We start from the raw sequence: 12,704 nt of genomic DNA, 5'->3' as shown, positions 1-12,704 counted from the left end.
AGCGACGGGGGGCTTGGGGAAGACTGGAGCGCGGTGGCGGGGGGAGCGGGAATCTTCGCGTCTGAAAGACACCCTGTGGCCTGAAGCCCAGTGACGGATGGAGAAGTTTGTCCTCGCCCACTTTCCCTGGCACGGAATCTCGGCGCTTCCTCCTCGCCCTCCCCGAGGTTACAGGGCTTCCCGAGCTCCCCTGGTCCATGTCTGATGCACAGATAATCCTGGGAAGAAAACATTCTCACGAAGGTGACCTCCTGAGTCTACCCCACCCCACCGCCGCTTCTCCTCTGAAATTTGCAACACAGAAGCAGAATGCTAAGAAAGTACTACTTTAACCCAAAGGAATGACTTTACTCGGGGAAGAATTTCTGTAACCGGCCATTTGAGCCGGGAAGGTCCTTCGAGGCCAGATTCTTCCCAAGGAGGTCCGAATCAGGTCAGGTCAGGTCTGTAGTTAATCTTCTCTGAGAATGTAACAGATTGACCAAGCAGAAAAGAAGTTTGGGGGAGTAGTATATCCTGGGGACGGGGCACTGTAGGCTGGCATATGTATTGTATTCTCAGTGACATAAGCAGGTTGTCAGACGCTCCTGAGACAAGAGAAGAAAGCAAAATCTCAGTTACCAGGTAACTGACGGACATCTAAGAAAATGATTCCAACCTTTGAAGTCTGAATCACACTGGACCCTTTAGAAACACTGGGGACAAGATAAGCACAATTTCCTTATGCTCCAGAGATGTGGCAGTTTCACAAAAGTCCAGGTCTCTCACAAAGACATAATCCCAACGCAGAGGTGGTATCACCAAAAAGAACTGGAGGAATGGCCAAAGAGAAGTCATGGTGGGAAGGAGGGTTCCTCATGGTTGAGAAGAAGAGAGTGAGATTCTATTTTCATGTGTCATCAATTTGTATTTTCATGTGTAATCAGTCAGCGTTTAGGTCAATTATCTCTGGCCCATGGCTCAAGTGTTTTTCATATGAAATTTTGTCTTGAGGAAAAACTTGCTTATCAAAGACTTAAGTCTGGAGTTGAGCTAGGAGTGATGTCTAAATTACAAACTGAGGTACTCTAAGCGTCCTTACCAAATAAACAGCCAGAAACCTGGGAACTTACTCCTATGCAGAACAATCAGTGAAGATACACAGTACTTCATTTTATTTTCTTCATTGAACCAACATAAAACGGCAGTTTCCTCAGCAAGCGTGTCCTGCTCCATTTACCAAAATGGCTTTAAATGGCCCCAGCAACAACAATAGTCATAATAGCAGATATTTAAACTGGCTTGAAGAGGCCATGGTTTACTTTTTCTTTCCATTTCTATAGCTCTGTCTTCCTTCCATTTCCTTCTGACTTCCACATGTTCCCTAACAAATACGCTGTATATTGAGCACCTACTTTAATACCAAGCCCTGTGGATACGTTGGTGAGCAAAACGGCACAGTCCCTGTTACCTCGGAGGGGGAGGCAAACATTAACCAAATACCATACCAAGGGTTAGATAGTGGCTAATCATGAGAAATTTTATAAAAGAAAAACATTCATGTTAAAAATAAAATATTTAACCCCAACAAGAACTGTAAACAAAATTGAGCTCCAATTAATGCTATGTATGCTGAATTATTTAGGAGGAAGTATCTGATGTCAGCAACTTCTTTTGAAATGTATATTTTAAAAGATGGATTGAAGGATGAAGGGATGGATAGATATGTGATAAATCCAGTACAGCAAAATGTTAAGTATAGGTTCTATGTGGTGGGTAGGTGGTGTTCACTGTACCTTACTTCTTACTTTTCTGTGTGTTTGAAAAGTTTACATTAAAAAATGTTGGAAAACCCAAAATAAACAAACAAATAAACAGTGTGATAAATTCTAACCGTAACCCGTGACAGGCAGAAGGGATCCCGTGGTCGTGGTCCAGCACTGGGCAGACAAAGGATCCCCAGCGACAGGGGCTGATTCCCGGGGTTGCTGCACCTCCAGCTGAACAGACGGTGATGTGCTCCATTCTCCACACCTCCCTTCTCGAAATGCATATGCCTGTTTTTGAACTGAAAGAAATTCAGTGCAGCAGGAATACTGTTTAATAATTATTGTTCTCTGTGTTTACCTACTTGCACGGCAGACAAACGTCACTTGGTAAATTTACACAGAGACAGACTTCTGGTATCTCAGATTAAACATGTGGGAAAAAGGGGAATTCCCTGGCGGTCCAGTGGTTAGGACTCGGCAGCTTTCACTGCAGTGACCCGGGCTCAATCCCTGGTCAGGGAACTAAGATCCCGCAAGCCCCACAATGCAGTCAAAAAAAAAAAACAAAACAAAAAACATGTAGGGAAAAAACCAAGTCAGCCACAACATTCTGTCTTACAGGCATACTTTTGAAGAATAGGTGTCTTCACCTCTAGGAAGGGAAATCTCTGATTATTTAACAGGTAATGGGTATGCACCCTGTGAAGCTACACAATCACAAGTGTTTCTTGGCTCCCCCTGGGCCCCCAACAAATTACTCATTTTGTCAGTCAAGTCAATACTCAAGGGGAAAATTGGTTGTAAAACATTTTCCACATTTTTTTGGTTGCTTAATACAGTTTATCTGAGAGGCCTATATATTCCCAGGATAAATTATCTAAACTTATTGAAAACCATCCTGTAATACACAGCATTAATTTATTAATGTGAAAAATAACTTGGAAGAAAGATATGGTAAATCAATATTGCCATCAATCAGATAATCATTAAGTATTTATTGAATGTCTTCTACATGTAGAGTTGCTGGAAAAGAAGCACCATTCCTGACCATAAAGATCTTACAGCCGTTATGACTATTCCTTTGTTTTTCTTGAAACTATTCACAGTTTAGGCTTGCGTTGGTTTTTCTTTTCGTACCTTACTGTCTCATTTGGATGAGACACAAGCACCTTACCTTAAATATAAGAAACTCACTAGCGTCATATAGGTTGAAATTAATTAACATTAACAAGATTGGATGGTTGAGCATGTCCTAAGAAAGTTTTTAGGGGGAGCTTTGGTTTGTCCCAGAAGATTGCATGAAGTAGAGCCTTGTAGCAATGCATAGTTGATGTTGCAATGAGTGTGGTGTGTTAATACAACATTTTCTTTAATCCTAGCAGAGGCATCTGCAGTATGTTGCCTGATTTCTCCCTCTCATTTTTACTAAATAAATCTATACTTTTAGCACACTCCAGAAGAAATAAGTAATCAAGGGGGTTCTGTCTGTAAAGTTGATATATACTATAACATAATGTAATTTACTTAATATGAGTCTGTAAAAAAATAAAACAGTATTGTTTGTGATTCCAAACTTTACGGCTCCCCTTTATATAAAGGGGAACTTATAACTGTTATTTAACTTTCTGTTGGCCTTTGGCATTTTGTTTTCATCCTACATGTAGGTAAAAGCTCAGTGAAATCAGCCATTATATTTACTTTCAAGTTGTGGACCAACAAACTGTTCTTGCCTTATACTTATAAGATACTATAGTATCTTATCTTGTAGATACTATAGCTGATTCTGTTTCCCTTTTTCCAATGGCTTTTGAAAGCTTAGAGCAAAATGTATGTCCCATCTGTACAGAATCTTATTGCATGCGTTTTGAGAAGTAACCTCATTTCAAGGTTCATTTTAACTTTTCTGTCATTTTCCCATTGTACTCATTTTCTTACCTAATTTAAAAAAAAAACTTGTTTTTCTCTTTACAAATGCAATAAATATACACGATATAAGATGTTTAAAATACATATAAGAAAAAAAGAAAATAAAAACGATCTGGTCTTTCACCACCCATTTTTAGTTCTTAATATTCTGTCATTTCTCCATGCATGTATGCGCATTTCTAAAAGTGGTTCATTTTATACATAATATTTAACACCATGTTTTCTGAAGTTAACAATATATTAAACATCTTCAATAGATTTAAATACTATTTTACAACAGCATTTTAAACAATTGCAAATATCCACAAAATAGATATACTATAACTTAACCAATTTCCTGCTTATTGCATGTTTAAATTATTTTCAGTCCTTTGCCATTATCAACAGTGAAACACAGCCATACATGGTGAACATAGCTAAATGTTTGCCTTCACTCTTGATTATTTCCTTAAGATAAATTCCTAAAAGTGGAATTGCTAGGTTAGGTAGAAGGCAGACTCTTTAAGGCTTTGTAGTGTATTGCCAATTCTCCCTAACAAACAATAACACTAGCTAAATACACACACAATGTCTAAGTGGCCTCTGCTCAATCCCCTCACCAGTAATGAGGTTGTTTTGTTTTGGTTTACATTTTATCTTTTTTTACTGTACTAATTTTGTAAGCCACCTTAGGTATCAACTAGAACATGTGGGATATAAATAAATAAAACAAAAAAATCTTCTAGTAAAATCTTAAAATTAGCTTAGCTAAGAAAGTTAAAATTACCTTAAAATTAGTTTAGCTGTTTCTAAATATTCATATCAAAAATTACCTACATGCATAAAAATGTAGTATTGGAGTTCTTGGTCCTTTGCTGAAATTCTGTTTGATGTCATGTGATTCCCACAGTCCTTCCACACATTTGCCAAAAATAAAAGATTCCAAAAAGGAAGTCTTGTACAAACTCACGCTGTTGTTAATCTTTTTCACCTTCAGTACACATGCACAAGCCGATGGCAATGAGTTGATGGTTCACCAAGTTTCACAGAAAACTGAAAAGCAGACGGAAGTGTCAGAATTTGTGTTATCCAGCAGTGGTAGCCAGAGAAGGCATTTCATTGTGCATTTCTGAAAAAGAAAACTTAGTGTACTGATTTATAACGTCCACTGTGGTCCGATCACCTTTGCCATTAATCACCTTGTTATGGGTAGCAGTATGTCCCAGGCATAATCAAAGAAATTTTCCGTACTCACCAACCATCAGGCAGGCACGTACTTTGAGTTCTTTTGTCGCCTTTAGGGGTAGATTTGTACTATTCCATCCAAGTTCTTGTCTGGTTCCCTTTTCAATTAACTGGATAAAATTTCAAGGTAAATGTATACCTGTCAGGCTAGAACCAACCAAAATGACCTGCCCTGTACCTGGAGTGAAACATATACCCTGGGTCTTGTTAACATTATGTTCTGATGAAATGTACTGATGTTTCTGAGGGTAAATGTACTGATGTTTCTGAGGGTAAATGTTAGGGGGTGTAGTGGATTAAATAGTTTCCCTCCAAAATTCATGTCTACCTAAAACTTCAGAATGTGAACGTATTTGGAATAGGGTCTTTACAGATGTAAATAGTTTCATTAAGATGAGGTCATACTGGATTAGGAAGGCCCTACATCCAACAACTGGTGTCCTTATAAAAAGGCGGTGTGGGGCTTCCCTGGCGGCGCAGCGGTTGAGAATCTGCCTGCTAATGCAGGGGACACGGGTTCGAGCCCTGGTCGGGGAGGATCCCACATGCCGCGGAGCAACTAGGCCCGTGCGCCACAAGTACTGAGCCTGCGCGTCTGGAGCCTGTGCCCCGCAACGGGAGGGGCCGTGATAGTGAGAGGCCCGCGCACCGCGATGAAGAGTGGCCCCCGCTCGTCTCAACTAGAGAAAGCCCTTGCACAGAAACGAAGACCCAACACAGCCAAAAAATAAATATAAATAAATAAATAAATTTATTTAAAAAAAAAAAAAAAAAAGAAGGCGGTGTGAACACACAGAGACACACAGGTAAAACCTTGTGAAGATGGAGATAGAGACTGGAGGGATGTATCTATAAGCCAAGGAATGCCAAGTAACCACCAGAAGTGAGAAAAGAGGCATAGAGAAAAGATGCCCCCTCAGAGCTTCCAGGAGGAACCAACTGCTAACACCTTGATTTCAAACTTCAGCCTCCAAAAGTGAGACAATATCAATACATTACGGTTGTTTTAAGCCATCCAGTTTGTGGTACAAAGGTAAGTGTGTTGCTACAAAAAGCATCTATAACAGGCTTTTAATGTAGTCTAGCTATGGCATCTTGTCACCAGGATGACTGCCAGGACTGACTGACTGACCTGGCATCTTAGGCCAGAATTCCCTTCCTCGGAGAGTCCTATGTGTGTTCTTCCCAAAGTGCCAACTCAATCAAAAAGAATGACATTCCAAACTCACAAAGTCTATTCTTAGTCAGGATATACGGGGAGCTGTACTCCCCAGCTAGATCTTCCCAACAAGCACTGACATCTCTTTGTGAGCAAATGTAGGTTAGCCAAATCTGTTTTTACAAAGTGCCTCTTTCCACGTGATATTTTGTTACACTATCAATCAAATCATAGTTCCATATCAGTTTCACTCAGAAAGCATATAAATTATAGAAGATTGAACTTATACAAGCCTTGACTTTGATGAAATTCTAGTCATTTCAAAAACAAATGCTTGTATTTTCCTTGATATTGCAGCAAAGCAGGTACCCTTTAAGATTCGACTATAATCGTAGAAACTAAAAATTGTTTAAATTTATTTTATTCTTTTATTGAATTAATATTTATCCCATAAAGCAAGACTCTGGATGTTAAACTTCATGACTAGGACCCAGGAAAATCAATCATAACTATAGGAAACTTCATCAGCTACAAACCTAGTACACTCCTTTATATTATTAAAAGGAAATCTTGACAATAATAATTTTTATTTTTTTAAAAGTCAACATTATATTGCAAAACAAAATGGAAACTCTTCATTTTTATCTGTACAGAGATGGAAAACCAGTTACTTAAATAAATTGCTTAGGAAAGAGACTCTGACCCCAGGTCAGCCTCTGAAGCATTCAATGGACTTGGCTATGCTAAATCTAAGCTACGTTGAGATTTAACTACAGAAACATTTTACTTAGAGATCAACTAGGCAACCTTGATGATTTATTTCACTGGAAAAAAAAAATAGTTGCTGCTAATTAGAAGCTACCTAACCTGCTGTATAAAAAAATAAATACAATAAAATTCAAAAATTAAAAAAAAAAACTAATACTAAACTTTCTTTGGGTTATTTGTATGGAAATATGTTAATATAAATGTTTCAGACATTACATGAAATTCCTAAAGATCTTATATGTTCTGGTATAATGTTATAAGTCATAATTCTAGTTATTACTTTAAAATGTATATCTCAGAAATAACTAAATTTCCTTGTCAATTGCATTATTATGAACTTTCATCAAATCTTTAACCGTGGTCATTTTTAAGTCTTTTGTCATATACAGACAGTTCTGGGTGTACTCTGATGCTTTTGCAAAAATGTTCCTATAAAAGGGTTTCATCTTCAAGGAATTCATGGAAAAGACTCTGACAAGTACAGGTTTCTGGTAACTGACTGTACTGCTGAACTGAATGAATAAGCATTTTCAGAACTCTAATGGAAAACTGATGAACTCATAAAAGTGCTAACAAAAGATTAAGATGAAAAAAAAATTAATTACATGGGACTGAGTGAACTGAGGAGGATGATTATAATTTTCATGACTTTCTGTTTGAATAAAAAAAAAAGTAATGCCACAATGGAAAAAGAAAATGAGATATTTTAAACAATTATTATCCTGTTTGTGTGGACCTTGTGGGTTTGGGATTCATAGGGGTTATAGTGAATAAAAGAAATGCCTACTTCTCAAAAAAAAAGCTACCTAAGCTTTCTATGTCTCACCTTTGAAAAGAGATTACCAATGATAATTATTTATTGAGTTATAGTACTTTAATATTTACTTTGTAGAAATACTAGTATTTGTAATATTAGAAAACCCCTTTAAAAAACATAGATGAGGGATTTCCCTGGTGGTCCATTGGTTAAGACTCTGTGCTCCCAATGCAGGGGGCCCGGGTTCGATCCCTAGTCAGGGAACTAGATCCCGCATGCCACAACTAAGAGAGCCTACATGCTGCAGCTAAAGATCCCGCGTGCCGCAAGTAAGACCCGGCATAGCCAAATAAGTAAATAAATAAATATTTTTTAAAAAAGAAAACCCAGGGACTTCCCTGGTGGTCCAGTGAGTAAGACTCTGAGTTCCCAATGCAGGGGCTCCGGGTTCAATCCCTGGTTGGGGAACTAGATCCCACGTGCATTCCGCAACTAAGAAGCCCGCGTGCAGCAACAAAGATCCCACATGCCGCGACGAAGACCCGGCACAGCCAAAATAAATAAATTAATTAAATAAATATTTTTTAAAAAATAAAATAAAATTTCTTCATCCATTTTTTAAAAATAGATGAAATATTCTGTAAAACACCAAAAAAAGAATCTTTTAAAGAACACATTGTCAGCAAATAAAATAACTCTCAACAGAACAAAAAAACTCTGCAGCTGCTTTGCAAGCTGCTTCTAGAAGCACAAGAAGCCCTGAAATGGGTCTAGTAAGGGAAAAGAGCGGCATGAATTAGCAGTACTGTGCTGCAGCAAAAGAACGACTGTGGAGTTTTCATGTGTCGCCCTTTCTTTTTTTAATTGAAGTATAGTTAATTTACAATTTAGTGTTAATTTCAAGTGTACAGCAAAGTGATTCAGTTATATATATATATGTACATTGTACATGTATATTCTTTTTCAGATTCTTTTCCCTTATAAGGTTTTACAAGATATTGAGGATAGTTCCCTGTGCCACTCAGTAGGTCCTTGTTATTTTCCCATTTTCTATATAGTAGTGTGTACATGTTAATCCCAAACTCCTAATTTATCTCCCCCCGCCCCTACTAACCCCTTTGGTAACCATAAGTTTGTTCTCTATGTCTGTGAGTCTATTTCTGATGTGTTGCCTTTTCTGCTTCCTCTTGCCCTTTGCCTGCCCTCTTCCGCCCTCTGATATCCCATACCAGTAGAGCATGATTCTTAACTTTCTTTTTTGATCTTCTATCCTTTTGAGAAGCTGATGAAACTTATACACTGTCACCACAAAAACGGTGCATATACTCACATAATTAATAACTCACATAAGAGTTAATAGTGACTCACATAAGACTTCTTAGAGTAGCTCGGCAGGCATTCTAAGAGTGTTCATGGACTCTTTGCCTCAACCACTTACCAAATCTAAGAACACGATAAGCACATTCATACTGAAATGCAATAAGGCTTAATACTTGGCCATTCTCTCCCAGAAGGGAGTTTTAAGTGAGGTGACTTCACCTCTGATATAACGGATCCAAGTGATATAAACATCATTGGACAATGTGGGAGCTGCATTTTGCCTCCTAAGGGCCCCTTCCTGAAGCCCCAAAATCAAACCCTTATATAAGGTAAACTTAATTTTGGATGCCCTCCCTGGAACCCAAGCAAAATATATAAAATTGACTCATTTTTCCCCCAGAAATTAATTCCCCTTCCAATGCCTTCCTAATCTAGATTCAGAATCTTGGAATTTCTTTGATTCTCAATTCTTCTCCCCTCATCTAGTCATTCATCAGAAACCACCATTTTTCCTTTGTAATGTCTTTCATATCCATCTCTTCCTCTATATGTTAGTTTCCTATTGCTGCTGTAACAAATTACCACCTACTTAGTGGCTTAAACAACACACATTTATTCTCTTATAGTTCTGGAAGCCAGAAATCCTAAATGAGTCTTACAGGGATAAAATCAAGATGTTGGCAAGACTGATTCCTTCTGGAAGCTCCAGAGGAGAATCTGTTTCTAACCTCTTCCAGCTTCTAGAAGTTGCTCACTTTCCTGAGCTTGTGTCCACATTACTCCTATCTCTATTTCCACAGTAACATCACCTTCTCCTAACGTTGCCCACCCGCCTCCCTCTTATAAAGACCCTTGTCATTACATTGGACACACCCAGGTGGTCCAGGGTAATTTCCCATCTCAGGATCATTAATAACATCTGCAAAGTCCCTTTTACCATATAAGAGAACATATGCACAGGTTCTGGGCATTAGGACACAGACATCTGTGGCAGGCCATTATTCAGCCTTCCATACTCTACATCACTTCTTTCTCAACCTCAGTTTAGGTCCTTATCTGTATCCCTGGACTACTTCAACATTTCCCTAACTGCCTTTTCTGACCCGCACCTCCCTCCCAGTTCCTTTGGTCATTCTAGATCTGACAAATATTCATTGGAACTTAGTTCTTCAACCTGCTCCCCACACCCATCCCAAGCCCTGACCCTAGCTTACTTTGGCCCAGCATTGAGCACTTCTATCACACTGATCTCTACACTGTCCCCCTACACACACACACACACACACACACACACACACACACACTTTAATGGAGAGACCTACCCAGCCTTTTCCGGGAATTCCTCCCTGAAGAGAAAGCCTGTAAGGTTAAATTTTCAGGATGTAAAGAGAGGCCAAGCAGGGTAAGCGCAGCCCTGGCAGAAGGAACGGCAGATGTGACAGCTGTGAGGCTGAGGAGAGCTGGTCATTGGTACACACTGAGAGGACAGCCAGGTTGCCAGGGTGGCTGGAGCAGAGTGCACAGAGAGGGAGGGGCGGCAGAGAACTTCCGAGAAAAAGGCAGGCACGGAGCACGCAGAGCTTTGCAGGGGTTCTGATTTTTTTATACGTGCAATGAGGAGGTTTTGAATAGATCGCTGGTTCCTTGGTGGACGGCGAGGGATGGAAGGGGAACAAGAGTAGGGTTAGATAGACCAGCTAGGAGGTTACTGAGGCTATCACAGTAATCCAGACTGGAAACAGCAGTGGCTTGGGTTCAGATGATGGCAGTGGAGATGAAGAGAAGCAGATGTAGCCAAGATCTATTCTGGAGGTAGCAGAGAAGGGAGCTGGAGGGTTGGCAGAGGAAAAACCAAAGAAAAGTCCTAGATCTCTGGCTTGAGCAGCTGGTTAGATGGCAGTGATGCCCTTTCCTAAGGTGAGGAAGGCTGAGAGACGACAGGTTTCAGAACATAAATAGTGTCCTCTAAAAGTATAAGATCCTTGACAGAGTGTCTAAGTTTAAGCTTTGCTTACCAGTATACACAAGCACCTAGCACACTGCCTGGCCCGGCGAATACTAACTGAACCGGTTTTGATGATAATTCTGTAACATCCTGATGATTCACTGCTTATAAAAGGAGACTCAGCACATCTAAGTGAAATATTAAACAGACATGGGATATAGTTCAAAGATGCACGTTTCAAATTTATGAAGTGACAGTGATAAGTTAATGTCTTCTACACATATGAGCCTTATGTCAAGCAAGGGACTTTTTTTCACAGAATGTCTGATGTAAAGAAAGTCTGATGGTCTAAGCTGATACTTCGGAAAGGAAAAAGTCATAAAACGTCACTGTAGATGAGGGCTCTTATTATTACTTGAAGTACTTAAATTCTATTGTTTTAGAGAACTGACTCTCAATGGCATGGCAGTGTTGCACTACTAGCTTTCAGTGGACACGGGAGCAAACGAGAGAGCAAGTGACAGCTGCTGACGCTTGTCAGATTTGACAGGCTACGGAGGAGCCCTCGAATGACACTGCGACCAAATCAGTACTCAGCTTTTAAACTCCGAGGGCAACATGGTGTTTAGCATAGTCACCTTGACATGCGATTTGCACGGCCCAACTCTACTAGAAAATGGACTATTCATTATGTGAAAAGGAGGAATCCTATACAAAAGGATACAAAAGTGTATCTTCATTGGTGTTTTGCCAAAAGGTATCTAGTATCTTTAATACTTTTCGATAGGTTATTAGCATCTAGTGTCCTTACTATTCCAAGAAAGGCTTTTCAAAAACTGGCACTACCTATCACTGAATATCAGATTTGATAAGGGAGATTTCAAACTCAGTTAAATTTATCCAGACCTGAAATTTTATATCTTGTCTAAGTGAGATCTAAAACAAAAACAAATAAACAAACAAACAAAAATGCTCTAGAATAGACAAGCAGTACATTTTTAAAAATATGCTGAAAGGATTAAAAATAGCTATTAATTCCTTACAATCCAGCAATTCCACTTCTGGGTATATACGCAAAAGAACTGAAAGCAAAAGTCTCAAAAAAATATTTGTACACCCATGTTCATAGCAGCACTACTTTCAATAGCGAGAAGCTAGAAGTAACCCAAGTGTCTATCAACAGATGGATGGATAAACAAAATGTGGTATATATGTACAATGGAGTATTACACAGCCTTAAAAATGAAGGGAATTCTGACACAGGCTACAACATAGATGAATTTTGGACACATTAAGGTAGGTGAAATAAGCCAGTCGCACAAAAAAATCAACTACTATACGATTCCACTTATATGAGGTACTTAGAGCAGTCAAATTCATGGAGACAGAAAGTAAAATGGTCACTGCGAGAGGCTGTGGGGAGGGGGATATGGGGAGTTAGTTTCATGGGCACAGAGTTTCAATTTGGGAAGATGAAAAAGTTCTGGAAATGGATGTGGTGACGGTTGTACAATAAAGTGAATGTATTTAATGCTACTGAACTCTATGTTTAAAAATGGTTAAAATGGTAAACTTTATGTGTACTTTACCCCAATTAAAAATAATAATTATTAATTAACTTTAAGTCGTAAGGGGTCTGTCACACAAGCAGTAGTATAATAGTCTGACAGAATAAGACATTTAAGAGTGGGATCCTAATCTCAACCCTACCTTTCCAACAACCGGCACTGTGGGTATTATTAGTTCACAGTAAAGTCAGTTTGAAACAATAATGGATGAGTGTGGTCACCAAATAGTTTTCGTGCCCTATAGAATTATTTTATCCAGGATGAGAGATGGTAGTTCACTTCTCTTCTG

The 12,704-nt window shown here is 39.0% G+C and overlaps 1 long non-coding RNA gene across 2 annotated transcripts in view; it reads right to left on the bottom strand.

The window, feature by feature from the left end:
- Positions 1-2,708: 2,708 nt before the first annotated feature.
- Positions 2,709-12,704, bottom strand: part of LOC103002317 (uncharacterized) — a 53,928-nt gene continuing 43,932 nt past the window's right edge. The window contains exon 7 of one of the 2 annotated variants that reach the window (XR_009008310.1): positions 2,709-4,706. This is a non-coding gene — a long non-coding RNA (uncharacterized LOC103002317). Of the gene's footprint in view, positions 4,707-4,731; positions 5,009-12,704 lie in introns of those variants that run through there. The other variant, XR_009008311.1, reaches the window with a different exon arrangement.

The sequence above is a fragment of the Balaenoptera acutorostrata genome, chromosome 5 (genome assembly GCF_949987535.1).
Source record: "Balaenoptera acutorostrata chromosome 5, mBalAcu1.1, whole genome shotgun sequence".
Classification (NCBI taxonomy): Eukaryota; Metazoa; Chordata; class Mammalia; order Artiodactyla; family Balaenopteridae; genus Balaenoptera; species Balaenoptera acutorostrata.
Note: the sequence above shows the minus strand (reverse complement) of the source record. Positions and strands in the feature narration are given on the sequence as shown.